Source organism: Mesoplodon mirus (assembly GCF_964341445.2).
Source record: "Mesoplodon mirus genome assembly, chromosome: 6".
Taxonomy (NCBI): Eukaryota; Metazoa; Chordata; class Mammalia; order Artiodactyla; family Ziphiidae; genus Mesoplodon; species Mesoplodon mirus.
The window spans coordinates 118,661,920-118,684,047 of record NC_138982.1 but is presented as its reverse complement, the minus strand read 5'-3'; the positions used below and the strand labels follow the sequence as shown (position 1 = coordinate 118,684,047).

The 22,128-nt window shown below is 40.3% G+C and overlaps 2 protein-coding genes across 2 annotated transcripts in view; both read left to right on the top strand.

Moving 5' to 3' along the window:
• The window catches only part of SAMSN1 (SAM domain, SH3 domain and nuclear localization signals 1), a 394,513-nt gene that overhangs the window by 49,104 nt on the left and 323,281 nt on the right, over positions 1–22,128 (top strand). The gene's annotated exons all lie outside the window — the stretch shown is intronic.
• The window catches only part of NRIP1 (nuclear receptor interacting protein 1), a 76,551-nt gene that overhangs the window by 49,023 nt on the left and 5,400 nt on the right, over positions 1–22,128 (top strand). The gene's annotated exons all lie outside the window — the stretch shown is intronic.

Below are 22,128 nucleotides of genomic sequence, written 5' to 3'. Positions count from 1 at the left end.
TAACAGGAAGAATCTGATTGGTCAGGCCACATGAGTCACTGCAATATGAGCCTCCAAGACCACCAATACTATGAAGAGGTCAATTGGATTTTTTACCTTTCCATCTTTTCTATACAAGGTTGATACAGTTTCTGTCATGTGCATGAAGATGGAGAGGTAGGAAAAATTGAAATGTCATTTGCGGAAACATCAACCAAGTGTTGGACGTCATCCTCCAGGACTGTAAACAGGATTCACTCCTAAAAGCATTCATTCATTCATTCATTTACTCATTCATTCAAGCTTTCAGTGACCTATCAAGTATTTATTGCATGTCTAATATATGCTGGACAATGTGCTAGGTTCTGGAATTATCTCTCACCTTTAGACCATTTAGAATTTGTTCTACACAATTTAATACTTAAGATATTATGAAGAAGTATATGATCATGTTTCCTGATTACTAGACGTATCCCTGTAACTAGATTGTTTGTTTCTCATGCACATGGGCTATCATAATTTGTATTCTACACAAAATGGGTGTACATTCAATAAATAGGAAATGTTCTTGTGCTGGCTCTTTATCCATCCTGCTTTTAAGATTAAAACCTTGGGAAAAGTAGAGTTTAAATATTACTAAAAATAAAGTCTGATTATAGTTGCTGCAAGTAATGTCTCTTCTTTCTCTTTATACCACCGCTTCATCTTTCTAGAAAAATTTTGTCTTTCCCTTGTTTTGAAGTTTAAAATGAAGTATACGATTTAAGTAAGGATAATGTTGTGTTCTACCTGGAATCTGACCCTGAAAATGATATGAAATTTTGATTGACTTCAGAAGAATTTACTCCGGTCCTGGAAAAATTATCATAACTTTTTGCACCACACTATAGAAAATGGCATTTGGGAAGTCTTTTGCACATGATATTCATCTAAAACTACTACCATCCTTCATGATATTTTCTTTCTCTTCATTGTGAGAAGACATCTCTGTGAAAATCATGCTGGGTATAGGAAAGGTGTAGAATGACGTGGGTAAGGGGCCAGCTGCAGAGTGTAAGGGCCTGAAGCTAATTGTAAAAATTACAGATCACAACATACATATCCAAGCTATAGTTTCAGCCATGGTTGAAGTGCTTTCTTCATCAAATACATGGGGAGCATTGAATATGCCCTAAGCACTGTTCTGAGAATTTAGCAGTGATTGAGACCAAAAAAGCCCCTTACTCCATGGACTAGAAATCATGAAGCTTTTCAGAAGAATATATGGTATATTTTAATGGCTGTTTCCAAACAAGATTTAGTTCTTAAAAAACTGCATAGTCATCCTCATATGGATGTTTAATTTTAAAGTCTGATCTGTTTTTTAAAATTATGTATGTGATTTTTTATGCACATCTCATATTGATGGGCATCTATTATTTTATTTTCCCAGTACCGTATGCTCCTTTAAGAAATGCCACTTGAGTCTGGTCCAAAGAAAATTCACATCCAATTATGTTGTTAGAATTATCTTCAAAGCTATTTGTGTTGGTTTTTAACTTCTGTTCACAAATTTAACTAAGACTTGGGAGACGGGGGTAGGGGAGAAGGACGCTAAGTTTCTTTAAAATTAGATGCCTTATAATTTTTTATAAACATATGTATTTTTGTTTTTTATTTTTATTTTTTAGATCTTGGGTTTAGACTTACTTTCATTCTGAAATAAGTGGACAGCACTCAATCTATAGATGGAAAGTTTCAGCGATGCTGGTACACAATGTTCTCTGTTGTCTAGATTTTTGAAAGTTTACCTTTGCACCATTGGGTGACACTGGATTTCCTGTTCAATTCACTGTGTCTAGTGACCTTTTGGGGAGTCTGTTCTTCTAAAGCTTTTAAGATGGGAACACACAGCATGTTGTGTTCCATGTCATGTCAGTCATTACTCTCTTTGACTTTACTTGTGTTCTCAAGTCAATATGTTCCAGATTAATGAGGCATTTGTTCTTAATCAAGAAACTACTTAAGAATACACTTTTAATTTTAATGACTTGTTTATGATTAATTGTTTCTTCATGCCCTTCTCATACTTGAGGATACTTCAAAGCTGCTGCGTTTTCCCTGAACAGTTCCCAAACGTCTGAATACTGGTAGTTGCTATGACCCAGTGATCTCAAGGGACTGAACAAACAGGGTTATTGATTTCCTTGAGAAAATCATTCACACAGTCCCCTTAAACTAACAATAACTTGAATAGTAATAATTTTTAAAAGCAACGTTAAGCAAACTGTGTGGTTATACATCATATATTTTTAATGTTCCCTTTAAATGTATGTATCTAATGAGGTCCTACTGTTTTATGAGGAACAATACTAGAAATAATGTGTGAAATAAACTCATTCTCCCAGCTGATCGATACTATGCCATTAGCTGCTTTAATGAAAATTTACTCTGTTAATTTATGTTTTCTTTTTAATTTAAATAACCAAGATATGTGTATGTGTGTGTGTGTTTGTATGTGTGTGTGCTTTATTTCAAGGTACAGACGTAAGTGATTCATGACCTCTTAATAATAAGAGCTAACATCTATTTAATGCTTACTGTCTGGCAGGTTTTTTTCCAAGTGCATAAAATCTATGAACTCATTTACTATCCTCAACTACAACTTGTGGGACCCCTGTTTTTATTCCTGCTTTACAGATTAAGAAACTGAGGCACAGAGATAAATGATTTGACCAAGGTCATATAGATAATAAATGGCAAACTGAAGACTGGAAACGAAGCAGTCCAGCTCCAAAACTCAACTTCCTGAACACAAGACTATAGTACTCTATACATGAAGAAGCTCCTAGTATTGGCTCCCTAGGACATTTCCCTTCTTAGGAACCTTAGTTATTTTGTACTGCCTGTAATGTATTTGTAAGCTTTACTCAACTATGGCCATTGTGCTAGATACTTGTCCTTTGGTTCTTCCCTTATCGGTGCTAAAAATGGAACAGATGAGTTAGACCCTTTATTAATTCATGTATTTTCTTATTTACTAGATTTATGTTTCCTTTAAACAGAGCAGATATTGATATTTTAGAGACTGTAGAAAACTCAGATGAGAAATAGAAACTAGGATTGATAGAGATCCTTTCTGTCCCTATGGTGGCCCTGAACATCTGACACAATCATACTAGTTGTTTTGTGACAGGGCTGATCATGTTGTACTTCAGTAACTGCCTTTCTTTTGGATTTTGTACTGTGTTCACTCTACTTCAAAGTGTTGTAGGAGAAATATGACTCACTTAGATTTTAAAATGAGGATTCAATATAATCGTGCTCTTGTTCCACCTAGGATTCCATGCTTTAGAATCATTTAAGGTCCATTGTTGTTCCTAGTGTAAAGCCCAATGGGAAAGATAGGTTTAAATTTCCCTGCCCCTGAAGACAAGATCATAGAAATAGAAAATTAGTCCATCAGAATCATTGGCAAGAAATTAGTAAGTGTGGTTTGAATTTTTCTTTCATAAGTTTTTCTACATGTGCCTGACAAGTCCATTGATCTCTTTGAAGCTCATCCTTCCATTCAATGAGTTTAAATGGTGGGCATTTTTTTTTATCAGCACTCTTTGGCTTAGTGTGACAGAATCCAACTAAAAACGATTTTAAGCAAAGTGGGGGCTTTAGACGACCCAAGGTAGAAATGCATCTGGATTTGAGGCAGAACTGGAAATAGAGACCTAACACCATTAGGACTCCGTGTGGTTCTTGCCTCTTTGATTTTCTGGGTTATGCTTTATTTCCCTCTCTCTCTCTCTCTCTCCCTCTCTCTTTCTCTTTCTCTCTCTTATTGCCTCCACTTTTCTGTTCCACATGACGGAATATGTGGTTACTGATAGTTGGCCTCTTAGTTTTACACATCATAGTTCAGGAACCCAAAGAATGACTACCAGTTCTAGATAAATATTCTCAAGGATGTATTCCAATTTCCCATTTGTATCAGGTGCCCAGCTGGGATTTATAAGCTTTGGCTAGGAAGGTGAGGTCTGGGGTAGGGATTATGATGATGTCATCTTGAGTCTAGTGTTTACTACTGGGCCAATCCATTGTTGCCCTAGAACAGTTTATGATAACCTCATAAATGCGGTGAGGAAGACAGGCAATTCCCACCTGAGAGGGCTGGACAGATAACCACATATGTGTCTTCTATAGTTAGCGCCTTGCCTATACATAACAATAGGCCCTTTTCTCTCTTCCACCATAATAAATGAGATATGAGAAGTCTCCTTTTTTTAATCATATGGAGATGAACACATAAGGAAAGAAAATTATCCCATTAAACACATATTTTGGAATACATGCTTTATGTTCTCCAAATTGTGGTAGATTATAATCTGATGGGTATAAAATATTTAGCCCCAAGCCTACTGTACATATATAGATTCTTTTATAAAATATCGTTGTCTATGCTTTCCCTGTAAATGGATGTGTGTATCTTTATTAATCGATTAAAATTGAGTTGGGGGTTCAGAGGGAGCTTGATAAAAGGGATAAATATTGTAGGGAGAGCAATTAAATTATGGGATATTGTGAATGTAACTGACTAATAAAAAATAAGACTTGGAATGAGGGAAAATGATAGGATTGAATAAGAAAAAATAGGGATTAATTGGATATGGTAGATTAGTAAGTAAGAAGTCAAATTAAAAAGAGTCTTTTATGAAAGCTGGAAACTGGTATGAACTTGTAGCTTGAGTCTTAGGAGAACCAGGCTGTCATGGATATTTTCTGCTTGGCCCCCTCTCCACCCAAGATGCATTCTCCCCTGTTTGCTTGGTCTGTGCCCTTGGAGTTTGATTCCTACTAACAGTTTCTCCCAGGCTCCCTTCCTGGCTGGCTTCTGTTTGGGTTGTACCACCTGCAGGCTGACTCACTGGACAGGAGATTACAGAGCAAGAGGAGAGAGAGGTCAGAGCTTTCTTCCCTGCTCCCTTCATACAGCATCCTCCCCTGAAGCAGGGAGGCTGGGAGGAGGCTCCGTTCAAGGCTCGGCTTTCACTGGGCTGTGAACCCAGCTCCTTCCTCCCCTTGCCCCTTCAGCCCTGTGGTGGTAACTGCTTCCCTCTGTCTCTAGTCTCTGGTGTGTAACCTTCCCTTCTTTGTTTCCTTAACTCTGCTCACACTTCAATTTCATGGTTCCTTCATTAAACTCTATTCATTTGAAATATTGAGGATAAATGATTTTTGCTGCTGGAACTCTGATATTTATAAGCGAGGGAAGTGAGGGAACTTATATATGTATATATAGAAACATATATAATATATAAAAAGCTTATATATATATGTATGATTTTATCTATAAAGAGATTCATTTCAGTAATTGGCTTTTCTGATTTTAGAGGCTGGTATATTCAAAATCTGTGGGGAGGAGGCAGTTTGGCAGGCTGGAAACTCTTGGACAGGAGCTGATCTTGCAAACATGAGACAGAATTTCTTCTTCCCCAGGGAGAACTTAGTTTTGCCCTTAGGCCTTTTGACTGATTGAATGTGACCCACCCCCATTGTTGAGGATAGTCTCCCTTACTTAAAGCAACTGATCATAGATGTTAACCACATCTACGAAATACCTCCACAGCAACACCTGGATTATGATTTGAATAACTAAGTACTATAGTCTAGCCAAGTTGACACATAACCTAGCCATCACACCAGGCATTAGGGAGAGCTGTTGCTTAGAGAAACCAAGAGGAAAAGTAAACTCCTTGAAGAGCTAGAGACAGGCTTTGACTGGGAGGAAACCAGACTTGGGTAATGACAAAGAGAGACTGTATAGAATAATTTATACATAAGATGAAAATGCAGAAAGATTCTTTTCCAAATAATTGTCAAGATGTGATGTGACGTTGACAATGCTTCACACTTTGCTTGCTGTGGCTTTTTGGTACTCAAGTCTATTGTGAGTGCTTGGCCACTCACAAGGTTAACGTGGAAGTTCAGTTCCTGCCAAGTTCCCTGATGACAGGCATGATGAGGAAGGTAGGCACCCAGCACTTGACACTTCATTGTGCCCTACTCTCAATAGGCTTATAATTTTGTGAAGGGGAGGAATCATAGTTCACAAAGGATCAGAGAGCAAGGCTGTGGTGTGTGCACTGCTATTTCTATTTAGTGCATTTTTCTCTCTCTGGAGTTTCTCATGGGTCCAGCGTCATCTGGCATCTGTCCAAGGTTGTTTTATTTTTTCACTCTTTCTTGCCATAGAGGTCATGTGTTGTAATTTGGACTTTGGTCTGCAGTTCATGTTACAGCACAGGCTGTAAATTCAGTCAACAAGCCTTTGTTGAACAGAAAGTACTTTGGGCATTGTGTGAAGAACCCTGAGCTAAGTATTTTAATTGGGAAGGGTCACTAACTAATCCAACAGCTCTAATCTTTATGGGCTCCAGATTGTTCTGTCTGTCAGCACTGGGTTGGGTGGCAGAAGGTTGTGGACAAAGGCCTGGGAAAGTTTCAGACAAAGCTTGAGACAAGGCTTTAGATCCACATGGGTCTGAAACCCCAGGTGGGCAACAGAGATGAAGGCCACGGGAAGAGACTGAGCCAGAGGACTCAGGAAACAAACAAACACAAAAGAGTTATAATTAGCAAGGGACAGATGTTAGGTGAGGAAGCGGGTTTAAGGACCAGGAAATGTAAAAAACAGTAAGAACTTTCCAGTCTCGGGGCCGGTGATTCTGATGGAGTTTAGAATCAATGTCATCCTGACTATCTGGAGGTTTAGAAGATAAGAGCTCCTGGCTGGTCCCGGGGATCGAGGGGCAGAGAACAGATTCCATCCTTGGCTTCCTTTACAACCCTCTTGGCGTCACTCAGTTCTAAATGGAGACCACGTTTTGTTCAGAACATTTTGGATGAGCTTTGTTTGGAGCTCATCTGAACTCTGACCGTGGCTGATATCCTGTCTGACCCCTTAGGACTTTTTTCTTTCTGCATAGCAGATGTTTCTGAAGTAGGCTATGCTGTCACTCACAGACTAAGAATAACTGAGATAATGGATCTCAAACACTAATAAGCAGTGCACCTGCTAGTGTAGTGATCACTCAATAAACGTTAGCGATGATGACCATACAATCACGTGGTTACCATTTCTTTCTTCACTGCTTGCCCCACACAGTGTCTGTCACATGAGAGTCAATTGCTTATGGCTCACTCAGACCTCCTAATCATTTAAAAAGTAATGAATGTGAAACTGTAGTTTCATCCCAACATCAGATTCCAGGCACACTCATCTCTATTCTTTGACATAAACATACCCTATAAATGATTCTAATTTCTTTAGCTAGTTTTAAATCTAAGCAAGCCTCTCTTTCTTAATTCTCAAACCTTTTGAAAGGCAACTACATGATATTGCTCTAACTAGTCATTATCAGTTTTAAGGTTGGAGAAGTGGAAACCCCCATGACTGTAGAGTTGATGGGAGCTGGCCAAATTTCAGTGCCCAGATTTCTCTCTTTTTTTTTTTTTTTTTTTTTCCGTACGCAGACCTCTCACTTCTGTGGCCTCTCCCGTTGTGAAGCACAGGCTCCGGATGCTCAGGCTCAGCGGCCATGGCTCATGGGCCCAGCCGCTCTGCGGCATGCGGGATCTTCCCGGACCGGGGCACGAACCCGCATCCCCCTCATCGGCAGGCAGACTCTCAACCACTGCACCACAAGGGAAGCCCCAAGTGCCCAGATTTTATTTGGTATAGTCCTCAGATTTTTTTTTTTCCCAAACAATATCCTAACATGAAGACAAAGTTCACTTGACTGAATTCCTGGAATCTCTCTTGGTTCCTTTTTAAAAAATATAGACTCTGTGTTAGAAACTGGACAAACTTCAAGAACAGTTGTTATTTTTACAAACATAGTATGTGCCCTCATCCATCTCTGCTGTTTCACATGTTATTTCCTTCAGAACACTCAGATAAATGCCATCTGGCCTGAGAGCTTTATTGCACTTTGCTTTCTTCGATTGCAGCATGCCTTCTTCATTGGAAACTCTAATCTCTGTCTCTCTTGTGAAAAGCGTTCTCAGAAATTTGAATTTCCCCATCATTTCCTAGAGTTCAGTGCTGCCAAAAGCAAACAAAAACCCTCTTTGCGCTTGTGTTCCTCGAACATTATCATTCCCCTCCTGACCGCCTACAACATCATATCCAGCGGATTATATGCTAGTGAGCCTGATATCTGGCCAAGCTGGATTTCTGCTTCAGAAGTTTGCCTTTTACTCACCAATGCCTTAACCTTCTTCTTTTGGAAGTGGTTCTGTTCAGTCATCTGTTTGGGCTATTTTCTCTGATATATTCAGGTCTTTTCTCCTCAGATTCTATAACTTTTTTTTTTTCTTGCAGTACGCGGGCCTCTCACTGTTGTGGCCTCTCCCGTTGCGGAGCACAGGCTCCGGATGCGCAGGCTAAGCGGCCATGGCTCACGGGCCCAGCCGTTCCGTGGCATGTGGGATCTTCCCGGACCGGGGCACGAACCCGTGTCCCCTGCATCGGCAGGCGGACTCTCAACCACTGCGCCACCAGGGAAGCCCATAACATTTTAACTCATTTTAACCCATAACATTTTAACTCACGTACTTTTACTACTTCTTTCCAAATAGTCTTGGTTAAACATAGATAGCACCACTGGTTGATTTTGCATCCCAAGGCTAGATGATCTGGTTTTGGGTTTTGGCCCTGCTTCTTCTTAGTGGCATGCTGCAGGCTGAATTGTTTAACTTCAGGTTTCTTATTTGTAGCATGGGAATAATAAAATTATCTATTTCTCAAGGTTGTTGTGAGAAACAACCTTGCATGTATATGTATATACATTGCACATTATGAGTTAATAAACATAAGATGCCTAGAAGGTGTCTGACACATTATAAGTGTGTAACAACTGTTAGGACTGTGTTATTACCCTTGACTCAGTGGATGTTAGAGTAGTCACAATATCAAATACCACTTGTCACAGAGCTGATGTCTAAATAAAGGATAGTGCAATGTCATGGTGAGAAAGGAAAGACACTTTATACAACTGTGAATAACAAATCAGATACATCTCACAATATTATCAAACAAAGGCTATGATCTAAGAAAATTGGGGAGAACCATTTAAACTTAAAAGAAATGAAGACAAAAATAATGCATGGAGGGCTTCCCTGGTGGCACAGTGTTTGAGAGTCCGCCTGCCGATGCAGGGGACGCGGGTTCGTGCCGCGGTCCGGGAAGATCCCACATGCCGTGGAGCGACTAGGCCCGTGAGCCATGGCCGCTGAGCCTGCGCGTCCGGAGCCTGTGCTCCGCAACAGGAGAGGTCGCAACAGTGAGAGGCCTGCGTACCGCAAAAAAAAAAAAAAAAAAAAAAAAAAAAAAAAAAGCATGGAAAAGTCATTTTTTATGGTACTGATAGGTACCATAAAAAAAGACCATAAAAACGTACTAGTTTTTCTAATAATTTCATCATTAAAATCTTGAGTAAAAAGATATAGGCTTAAATAATTATTTGGATGATAAGACGTCACTTCTCCACTCTGTGGTGACCGTATATTCTCTTGGGCAAATCATTCTGCTTAGTAGTTCTTTCTGATAAGATAAATACAACATTTTGGAATCAAATCAGCAATTTTGCCCCTTGGAGGCCTGTAAGCTCACAAAACGGAGTCATACATAGCTACCTGTGTCTATTTTTAACTTACTCTCCCCTGGCATGGGATCTCTGGTCACATGGAGCCTAGTGTCTTCAGTCTTTTCTTTTCTTTTAATTAAAGTATAGTTGAGGTACAATATTATGTTAGTTTCAAGTGTACAGCATAGTGATCTGACAGTCAAATACACTGCAAAATGATCACCACAACACATCCAGTAACCATCTGTCACTATACAAAATTATTACAGTATTATTGACTATATTCCTTATGCTGTATATTACATTCTTGTGAGTTATTTATTTTATAATTGGAAGCTTGTATCTCTGAATCCCCTTCACCTATTTCACCCAACCACCCACTCCTCTCCCCTCTGGAAACCACCAGTTTGCTTTCTATATCTATATGTCTGTTTCTGTTTTGTTTTGTTTATTTGGTTGTTTTGTTTTTCAGACTCTACATATAAGTGTGACCATATGGTATTTGTCTTTCTCTGTCGGACCTGTTTCACTTAGCATAATATCCTCCAGGTCTATTGATGTTGTTGCAAATGGCACAATTTTGTTCTTTTTTATGTCTGAGTAATATTCTAGTGTGTGTGTGTGTGTGTGTGTGTGCACATGTGTGTGTGTATCACCACTTCTTTATCCACTTCTCTATCAATGGACATCATTTAGGTTGCTTCCATATCTTTGTTACTGTAAATAATGCTGCAGTGAACAAAGGGGTGCATATATCTTTTGGAATTAGTGTTTTTGTTTTCTTTGGCTAAATACCCAGTAGTGAAATTGTGGGATTGTATGGTAGTTCTAATGTAAAAATCTTTGAGGAATCTCCATACTGTTTTCCATAGATGCTGCACCAATTTACATTTCCAACAACAGCACACAAGGGTTCCCTTTTCTCTACTTCTTCCCCAACATTTGTTACTTGTCCTTTTGATAACAGCCATTCTGACAAGGGTAAGGTGATATCTCATTGTGGCTGTGATTTGCATTTGCCTGATGATTAGTGATGTTGAGCATCTTTTCGTGTGTCTGTTAACCATCTATCTGTATGTCTTCTTTGGAGAAATGTCTATCTAGGTCCTCTGCCCATTTTTTAATCTAATTGTTTGTTTTTTTGATATTGAGTTGTGTGATTTGTTTATACAATTTGGATATTCACCCCTTATCAGATACAACTGGTATCCTCAGTCTTGAAGGCTGATCTCATTCCAGGGCTCTGATTCATAAATTATATAAATTCAGTCAAATATATATAATCAAGCATATAATATAAAAATATATAATAAAAAATATATAAATCAAAGCTGTCAGTCTGGGTACAGTCTAGGTTAATCCCACAACTGATTTAGATGTCTGAACTAAGCTGAGCTGCCCAGTCTTACCCTAAGCCCGAGCTAGTAAAATCTTTTCCCTGTTATTGGGACTATAAGACTAATAGCATTTGGGGCAATCTCTCCAGTTATTTCAATATAAGTCTTCCTTGTTTGATCTAAAGACCCCTAATTTGCTTGAAGGGTGAATTAGTCCATATCTATTTGCAATTAAAAAGTGACTTGAGGGCTTCCCTGGTGGTGCAGTGGTTGAGAATCTACCTGCCAATGCAGGGGACATGGGTTTGAGCCCTGGTCTGGGAAGATCCCACATGCCGCGGAGCAGCTGGCCCCGTGAGCCACAATTACTGAGCCTGCGCGTCTGGAGCCTGTGCTCCGCAACAAGAGAGGCCACGATAATGAGAGGCCCGCGCACTGCGATGAGGAGTGGCCCCCACTTGCCGCAACTAGAGAAAGCCCTCGCACAGAAACGAAGACCCAACACAGCCATAAATAAATAAAAATAAAATTAAAAAAAAAAAAGCAAAAGAAATCTGAATGAAGTATGGTAAAAAAAAAAAAGTGACTTGAATTATTGCTTATACAAATTATTTGTATAAAGCACATAGTTTCCCTGCTTTGATCTGTGTCTCTTTCTTCAGTTAATAACAAGAGGGTGACCATGAATGTTTAATTCTTGGCTGGGTCAGAGATCTTGAAATCTTTTGCAATACCAAATTTTGAAAACTTCTATATTGGGAATGGGAAGATGTTTGCTTCCCCAACCTCTTTGTGGGAATATAACCAGTATTAATATTTTAACTAAACATTGTATTTTAGGCTTGCATTGAAGTCTAAACATCATGAGAGTAGATGTTCTTCTTGCCATGTTTAGAAACTACACTACTTGGTATGTCAGGCTCTAAGGAGAGCAGAGATCTCTAAACACCATGGCCCAAACAGTCCAGACATATCAGAGTAACTGGGTGGACAAGCACCAAGTTACCCAGGGCCTCGGGTTTTTTCCATCTTTTGCTGTGCTCACTGCCAGGGTATTGTTCTCACTGGCATGGTTAAAGGTGAGAGATACTCTCTCCGGGAAACCACGCATCAAGGTAGAACTCTATTTCTTTAGAAGGGAAGAGCTTCTTTGGAGGAAATTGAACACCAAAACATATATATAAATATATTTTTCCCTTATATTGAAAACTGGAATTTAATAAAAGACTCCATTATTTCAGAAGTATAGGCTGACTTTGATAGTACAACAATGGAGATATCTTAGCTGATATTCTAACAGGATGAAAATTTGGCTATGTGAGGAGCTCTTTGTACCAACTGATAACCAAACTGCTTGGGGTGGAGAAAAGGAGGAAAAATGAGTGTTGAGTACAGGTGCGGGAAGGGCAGTGAGGGAGAAAAGAAGAGGTTGGGGAGACATTGCTTTCCCCCAGCTGGCCTGAGGGACTGCCATTAAGACCCAACTGAAATCAGGGTTAGAGGCCAAAGAAGCTATTTCAATGAATAACTAAAGTGACAGTGATAAGAATGATGAAGTTGAAAATAATAATGTCTATACCATTTGTTGAGTGCTTACCAACTTCTAGCACTATGCTAAGCACCTGATACATTAAGACAGTATTTCATTTACTTCTCCCAACAATCTTATGAAGAAGGAATGATCATTTCCACTATAATAAAGAAGGAAAAAATAGAAATTCAGGTTCAGAAAGGTTTCATATCTCGCTGAAGGTCAAAGAGATAGCAAGTGGCAGGGACAAGTTTGGAATCCAGATATGATTTTAGAGCCAAATTCTAGAGCACTGAATTGTAGAGCTCTGGCTCACCAATAACAATGTGCAGCTCAAAAGCTGGGGGAGAGTTTATTCTTATGTCTTTTAACACCCTTCCTTTCCCTAACCCCACCCTTCCTCTCACTCTGTCAACCAGTCCCCCCTCCCGAAAAAAGATACTACTGTGCAGCAGCCTGGGAGCACTTCTACAGAAGACAGTAGTACACAGGGAGGGCTATGCTCAGAGGGGGACCCAGAGCAGGGAACCAGTGAGCAACAGGCCTTAGGGAAAGGGCCAGGGACAAGGAACATCAAGTGGCTTGTTTCTGAGCATACATAGACTCTCTCCCTGGGGCTTTGTGGAAAGAGAGAAGTTCTTAAGAGGGAACCCAAGTTCCTAAGTGATTTGGATGTTTCAGTTGATGTGATCTCATTGGCCTTCCTATGCTGATGAGACTCAGAACCACCCAGCTACACTGGTAATTGCCATAGACTGTGCATTCCCTGAACCTCCCCCAAGTGCTTCTAGGTCTGCAAAATGGAGGAGTTGCATGAGATGATCCCTAAAATTTATTTTAGCTTTAAGAAGCTATGAACTCATAATTTAGTTTCAGCTGGAACCCGAGTTGGGAGAGGAGGAGCAAATTCATTTATACTGATTGTGATTCTATGAAGAAGCAGCCAAGGCCAATGTGAGGGGAGGAAAGAGCAAATGGAAAGTGACGTGGCTCAGGACTAACCAACCATCTAGAAATGTCACAGTTTTGAAACACTACATGACTCAATGTTTTGCTTCTATTTTTTATCTAGAAAATCCTAACATAACCAAGGAAACCATGATTGTAACCCTTTTTTCTGGGGCCACTTGCCCTGGCCTGGAGTCTCAGATTTCTATAATTGGCTCAGGCTCCTGGGTCTCCAACCTCTGGAAGATGAATATGAAATAAATCTAACAGGAAGTTATTATTCTCTCTCATCAATGATGAGCATCGTGAGAGTCCTTCTAGATGTTAAATAGATAAAGGAGTTATTTATATGATCATCTTTCTATTGTCCATCTGTCTATCCTTCTATCCATTTATTCAACAGCCATTCACATAGCACTTATCATGGGTCAAACACTATGCTGGATACAGGGGAAAAGTGGGTCCAGAAAAATGACACACTTTCTGCTCTTGGGAATCTAAAACAATACATCAGTGATTGATAGAGAGCTGGTTTCAGCCAATGTGCTAACTGCTATGACTGGGCAGTGAATGCAGTTGTGTGCATCGCAGAAGAGAAGCACTTTATAAAACCAGCAACACTAGTAAAGGAATTCAGAGAAAGACTAGCCTGATCTGGCTCTTGAAGTATGAATATGAATTACCTGGAGGAACAAGAGGAAAGGTATTCCTAAGAGCAGACGCATGGGAAGATATAAGAAGGGTTTGCGTGGCACATTTAGGGAATAGCAAGCAGTTTTGCATGACTCGAGCACAAACGATACTAATAAGGAAGAAGAAAAAGATGGGACCATTTTGTGGAGAGGCTAGTGTAATATGTTGGCTGGCCAAGATGTTTGATTTTATCCTGAGGATAATAGAGAATTGCTAAATCAGTTTAGATGGGAGAGTGACTTATTCTTCAAGAGAATTGTGAAAATAAGGTATACGTAACTTGACAGTCCATTTGTGACTCTCAGTGGCACTGGTGATTTCTGGATGCATTTCACAGCATCTTCCTGTGCAGTGCCCCTCATTCTTCAGTTCTCATTGTCACAGGTATCACCCAGGGGCATTTGAATACCCTAATGATCCTGCTCTACCTCAGTTCAATTAATTCAAAATTTCTAGGGCTGGGACCCTGACATCAAGGATATTTTAAAGTTCCCAGGTGATATGAAAGCACAGCCAGAGTTGAGAACTGCTGTGCTCATGGTGTTTCAGAAAGCTGGCAGGACTGCGTGAATTCAGGCTGTCATAGACCCTGTTGAGTCTCAGCTTACCTTTGCCATCCATTAAGGTATACACTGAATCCTGTTCCTATCAGGTTTCATTCAGTATTTTGGAAGAAGGACCTCCCAAAGAATTGCATGGGAGTTCTCCCTCTCAATCTGATTGTAAGTTATTGCTGGAGGCTGCAAAATTAACTACACATTACAATACAGTGAGACAATTACTCTGATATCACTGCTTGCACAGATTGCTGTGGAAGGGACACTTGCATTCAGAGAGGGAGAGGGAGGTGAGGTGTGAAGGAAGAACAGTACTGAGGCAGAGTACAGGGTCCCAGGGATCAAGGACAAGTGGGTTATTCCAGGAAGAGGGATCAGAAGGTGTAAGACAAGGGGGCATGAGAAAACGTGGCAAAGACCCAGGGTTGTCATGGCACTTTGTTCATACCACCTGTAATACACGCCTCACAGTGTTCTGTATGGTTGATGTTATATGGATCCAGTCCTATTTCTATCCTATGAGAACATTTAGGATAAGTATGCCCATAACACAACATGGTCTTACCCTATAATAGCCTCTTATAAAAGGAAGTGGTTTGCAGGAAAAAAAAATACGGAATTCAGTCAGACAGAAGGCTGAAAACAACTAGCTCAAATACAATGTGGTGACTTAAAAATAAAAAAGAAGAACCATAAATATTCATGGGAATATATTCACAAGATGAATTGAAACCAGAAGTTATTCTCATGAATGTAACACCAGCCTAAGTGAGCAGTGTCCAGATGCCCTTCATCTTCTGATTTAATACCTGATTTTCCCTGTCCCCTCTTCTAAATTCAGTGACTTCCTTTTGGTCAACATCCTACTCAATATGATCACGTCTCTCAAATTTCATCCTTTACTTTGAAGTCATACTTTGACTCATAAGGAATTTCCACCCTTCCTTACAACTGTTGAGAGGGGAGTCCTTCCTAACAAGAGGAAGTAGTCTCATGTGCTCTCCCCACTTCCTTCCTGGTTAGTTATTCCTGGGTCTGGGTCATCCAGCTGCATCCAGGAGTCCCAGAGGATACTGTGAGAATTACAGTGTAAATGGGCCTAGGTCACAACTTCTTTGAGCTGTATCTTCTAGTTTTAATTTGTATTAAAATTAATCAGAAAGTCCAAGAACTTAACTGACATTTGTCAAAACAAACATCAGTGAGAGGTATTTATTATGAATGTGCTCATTATATACCTTTATTTCAAGGTTCTCACTGTTTTCTGTGATTTTCTCATTAGACTGTACAAAAATTATTAAGGTAGGCAAGCAGGTGGTATTATTCTCATTTGGATAAATTATGAGAAAGGTGCTTTCACAGATTTGGCTTTTTTTTTTTTTTTTTTTTAAACAAAGAGTTCCCAAAGGGCATGCAATGAAAAGAATGGACACATATATCATTTACTTTATTATAAAAGGACACTTAGGAGTTGCATGAAATAGCAGCTTAATATGATGTTGGTTTAGGGAGTTTTTCTAAGCAAGCTGGTTGGATTGGGTTAATATTTAGTTGGCTCTTCCATACTTCTTAAATGTGCCATGGTTACTTTAAGAAAGCTAGTCTTATCCTTATGAAGTAAATATAGTCATCCCTTGACATGTGTGGGACATTCTGGAATTTTTTTTTCTGAATTTTTTTTTTTTTTTTTTTTTTTTGCGGTACGCGGGCCTCTCACTGTTGTGGCCTCTCCCGTTGTGGAGCACAGGCTCCCGACGCGCAGGCTCAGCGGCCATGGCTCACGGGCCCAGCTGCTCCGCGTCATGTGGGATCTTCCCGGACCGGGGCAGGAACCCGCGTCCCCCACACCGGCAGGCAGACTCTCAACCACTGCGCCACCAGGGAAGCCCCTGAATAGTTCTGATTTGCCGTTGGCTGAATCTGAAGATGTGGAGCCCTCGGATATGGAGGGTCGGCTGTACGGATTTAGAGCTCTACAGCTGTCCTCTTGGCTTCATGTTTGAGCTTTAACATTTCGAAGATTTCAAATACAGTCTATTCCTAATTCCCATGAGGTTCATTGGGTTGATTCATCCATTTCTTTATCCTCTCCACGTCCCCCATCATTTTCAGCAAACACCTTTGAATTCCTCAGTCCTTTAAATCTTTCAGATTTGAACCACACTTGAACTCCTGTTTGAACAAAACAAACAAACAAACAAACATAAATGGTGTAGAATTAGTTGTAGAAATTGTCTTAATATAAGACTGTAAACACAATTATTTAAAAAATGTCTTAGGTTTATCTTTTCCAGATATGCCAATCTCAGGGCAGAGATAGGTTGGGAAAGAGCTTTTGTGACTGTTCTTTCTCTGAGATTCAAAAAATAAAATAAATTCGGATGTTCAACTCCAAGGCAAGTGATAAAGATCAAAGACTCATTTTATTACAATATTTGTATTTTTATTGAACAGATTCACTTTGGATCTTGGCTTGCATTTAGAATGTTTACCCTTTAATAAGTGATCTGTTTAAATGTGGATCAGAGAACAAGGGTTCCTGTTTTACAGTTCAACTTTTGACCTTGGGGGATGAATGGGTGGAGGCTAAGAGGAAAAGTCCACTGTGTTTTTACTGAACTTTTTACCCTTAAAAAAAAATGAGCAAGTTTAAAGTTCACACAGTGCACAAGAGGTCTCCACTGGGGATTTCTGGTATTATTAACTTCCTGACCTCAGATAATTAAAAAGAAAGAGCAGAGCCACCTCAGACTATGACTCAACTTTGAACTTTTAACCTCCCAAGTAAAGGATTTAAATTGTAAATGGTAGATTCTGGAAGCTTTCTTATTGCTATTAACTTCTTTCATCCCTGGTCTTGAAGTTATAATTTAGGCCAAAAGCAGAGCCTGATCTTTCCTTTTTATTTACTTAACCTCTTTTAGCAGAAAAGACTGAGAACACCATTTACCTAGAAATGACAGGTATTCTGGTGAAAGAAGTTAAGCTTAAAGGGTCATTGAATTTTGGAACTAGAAGCAACCCTAGATGATCTGTCCAGGCTCCTCAGCTGTGAAAGACAATAGAGAACCAGGGAGGCGAGCAACTTCCTTAAGGTCAGACACAACAGGAGCACATAGGGAGGGTGGGAGGGAGGGAGACGCAAGAGGGAAGAGATATGGGAACATATGTATATGTATAACTGATTCACTTTGTTATAAAGAAGAAACTAACACACCATTGTAAAGCAATTATACTCCAATAAAGATGTAAAAAACAAACAAACAAAAACAACAACAACAAAAAAGAGCATCCCTGATTCATTAGCTGTATTTACTTCTGTAGTAGAGGGATTCAAGCATGATTGGGGGTAAGAAATATTCTCCTAGGTAGCCCAGGGGTCTAGAGAATCTGTGGCTTTTATTTTTATGTTAAAATGCATAAAGTGGAAAAATAAATCACTGATTAGGGAGTCAAGAGGCCTGGGTCCTTCACTCTACTGGTCTGTGTAAAGCCTTAGGAACTCATTTAACTTTCCCAAGTCATGATTTGCTTGGTTGTCAAATGGAATGTAGTTGGGAGGAGATAATAAGCATCTGAGACTCCTTTGTGTTATGACACTTTTTGGTTCAATGGTATCCTTGCCTTAAGAATTCCTGCTATGGTTCGTGTGTAAACACTGTCTAGATATACAATGCTCAGCAACAACTGGGTTTTCTGAACACAGAGGGTAGGGCTAGATGGCTGTGATTTTAGGGTCATTGGTTACATGACGCTGGCCTTGACGCTGATGAGGAGGCTCTCCTTGCTTTAAGAAAAGACAAAAATCCCAAAGGAAAAGGGGGACTATCATGTAATGAGACATAAGGAACAGGGAAAAGAAGAACAAAAGAACCAGGACAAAGAAAGGAGGGATGACCAGGAGAACAGGCATTAGAAAGGAGGGTAACAAAGAGATGGTAGACCCCTCAGTTGGATGGGGACCCAGTCAACGCTTGGGCTACCGAGAAAGCCGAGGACTATGCTGCGAATCTGTGGGGGCCCCATGCTCTTAACACCGAAGCTGAGATAGGCAGCTCTCACTGGTGCCTGTACAGCACACAGCGTGTAGCAGAGCCAGTCATCCCGGGCCCGCTCTTGCATCTTGCTATTTGCTGACACCTTTATTGCCTACAGTTAGTTACTCACACTGCGCTCATTCCCATCTGTCAAGGAGAGCTCCCTTCCAACATTCTGTCCTTCTTGTCTTCTATTAAAGAGATCCTCCCAGCATGGCTGCAAAGCATGGAGCGGATACTGAGCCCTGAGATGAGGCAAGTTGGGAGTGGGGTGAACAATGATTTTCTCATTTCCTGGTGCCAAGAAATGAGGGAGATGTGACTGTAGGGTCCTGCCCGAGACCCTCCTGCAGAGACAGCTGTGGGAAAAGGAGGGCATCATGGCTGGCTGGCTGGCTGGAGGCCTGTCTGCTAGGCCTGGTAGCGGAGGGCCTGGGGTCACTGCCTGGACCAAGTGTCAACAGCTGTAATTGACTCCTATGCTGTCACAGATGTTTACCCACTCAGATCCTCAACCACTCTCAGCTGCTTTACACTAATTTACTTCTGCTTTACAACCTCCTCTATTCCTTCTCCCTCCTACAAGGGCCAGCCAAGGCGGGTGATTACTATTTGAGCAAGAGACTGCACTAATGTGAATATGTCTGATCAGGTGATTGAAGTTACAGACAAGTGGGCTGCAAATAACCGTTCAGCGGGGTTTTTGGTGGGCAAAATTACCCAACTGTTTTCTCTGCTCAGTAAGGCCCATTCATTCACTAAATTCCTCCCACGTTTTCTGATGTTGAATGCATTCCTTCCTGTATAGATGTCCAGTGTGCCGTCATGTTAACCTCAAGATCTCTTGGGGAGGGAGGTCATAGGTCACCAAGTAGAGCAGGACTGTCATCATGAAACAAGTCATCATGCCTCATTGACACTTTCATCAACATCTAGAGAGAAAATAAATAAAGGACTGGGTTTAGTCCGCCAGCTGCCTCTACTTACAATGGAAAACATCACAATGCAAATAAGAAATGTTGTACTTGTGAAATTAAAAAAAAAAAAAAGGCTTATGCCCCTATTCTCAGTGATGAGCTAAAGCAAGTCACTGGTAGCTCAGTTCGGGGTGATGACGATGATTTTTTTTTTTCTAATTTACTTATTTTTCTTTTTGTAAAGTATCTGTACCTTAAGGCAATGAAAGAAGAACAGAGAGTCAAGCACAACCCAGAGAACCAATGCCAAATGAGTCAGTATGTGAATTATCTGCCCTGAGGACTCTTTTTAAAGTCAGGCCCAAGAATCCCCCCTTGCAGGTAGGAGAGTCTGAGTGCTGTGAAGAGGAGCCAAGCCCCACACCCCATTTCTGAGTTGCCCCAGCCACATCCAAGGTTAATGGGAGGGCAGTGGGCACTAGATAGCCTTTGCTGCCTCTAATTACATCCCACAACCCCAACTCAGCTGACAAGCCAAGACCTTGCATCCGGAGGCAGCCAAAGGCTGACGGATTCTCTACAGCTGTCTATTGCCTCTGGCAATATGACCTCTCTTGGCATGATTATTTGAATTGACGATAAAAGTTAAAAAAAAAAAAGTTTTTATTGAACTTTGTACCCTTAAAAAAAAAGAGCAAGTTTAAAGTTCACACGGTGCACAAGTGGTCTCCCACCAGCCAAAAAGCCCCTCCTCTCTGTTTTCTTCCTGTATACATTTAGATAAACTAGATCCCCATATATTTGTCTGATATTATTCCTTTGGTTTGAGGCACCCAGCTGGCAAGCATAAGTCATCTATGGTGATTAAATTTAGTAGAGTATCCATGCAAGTGCCAGGAGCTCCAGAGCCCTTAATGGAACTTTGGCAGGCAAGGCAGCAATAATTGTACAGCAGGTACAAGGCGAGGGGGAGTCTGGGATTTCAAGGAGCAGTAATCGTCTCCCTTCTTTGCCCCAGCAGTTCAGAAAGTGCACGAGAATCTAAATTAGGTGTTATTTTAGATTACAACTTGTCACACCTGACGCAAGTGACACCATCAGGCAGCCAAATGCCAGTTGGAAATTTGTTGATATCTAGGGATGGCAATTTTGGGCTCATTTATTCATTCAATCGGTCATTCAAATAACATGGGTCATGCCCATCAAGAAGATATGTCAGTCTCTGGACACAGGAGTCTTTTGGTGATCCCTGAGATATAAAAGAGCAAGTTTGGAATTATCACTGCTAAATGCCTGTTCATCCAGGACTGCTAGACAGAGGGCATGCCCCTAGAGGAGCTCTGACATTTTATGGAGTATTGAAAACCAAATTTGATTCTCCTTGTGAAGAACCAGAGAAACTGATCCACTTTACTCCTGAGAGGAAAATTAAGAGGTTCCCCTACAAATTTATAGTAGCCATATGGGTGGGCCTTCCTTTTACCTCCCTCCTACGGCCTTGAGTTGAGGGAAGTGGAGTTGGGCGAAAACTGTACTAATTTATGTATCGAATACCTACATATGTGAGGCACCATGTGGATAAAAGATTAATTAAACATGGGCCATCCTTGACCTAAAGGGAGAAAAACCTTTTCATATGTAATTGCAGTATAATTCTGGTAAGGGCTGTATGAGAAAATGGACAGTCTGTGGTAAGTTGTTTATAAGAATCCCAGAGAGAAAATTTATTTCTTGAACATGAAAAGATAGATATAAACATATATTAAAAATAATAATATACATTTTTTTTAAAATGCAGGCAGTGCTTTATAAATTGTAGAAAGCAAATGAGACAAGAATGTTAAAGAGTGAGCAAGATGGATTAAGCTAATGTAGTAAATAATTCCTTAGACTCTTGAAAATGGTACTGTTTGAAGTTTGCATTTTTTTTTATTAAAGATTCCAGGAAACTAGAGACTTCTGGGTAATGTTTAAATCATTGGGAATTGATCTGGCATTTAATGGCAAGATGTTGACTCTCTAAGGCCATAACAAAGTCAGTGGGTCAGGGCACCTCCATTACCTAACCTTAGCTGGTCTCTTTCCATGACATATCAGAGTATTGATCCAGGTGGTTATATGAGATGGGGCATGGAGTTCTCTATCCTTACTTTACAGTTCTTAAAAAACCGGGTCTAACTAGTATGTTATATTCTGCCATGATTTGCATTTTTGTGTGATCCCACAGAAGGGGTCCGCTGTGTCTCTTATTTATCCTCCTATTTTGATTTGTCTGTACTCCCTGGACAAAACTTGAGTCTTCTTCTGAACACTCTCTATCCAGTGTTCATTCACTGAGGGTCTTAACATTCTCTAGGCTTCCATTCTATATCTTGCCTTCAAACTTCATTGATCCTCCAAACTTTAGTGATGCTACTGGAAGGGTAGTCAGTTTTGATGTACCTTGAGCTGTGATCCTGAGTGACTGAATAAAATTTGCCATCTATATTGCTCAATCTGCTTATATGTT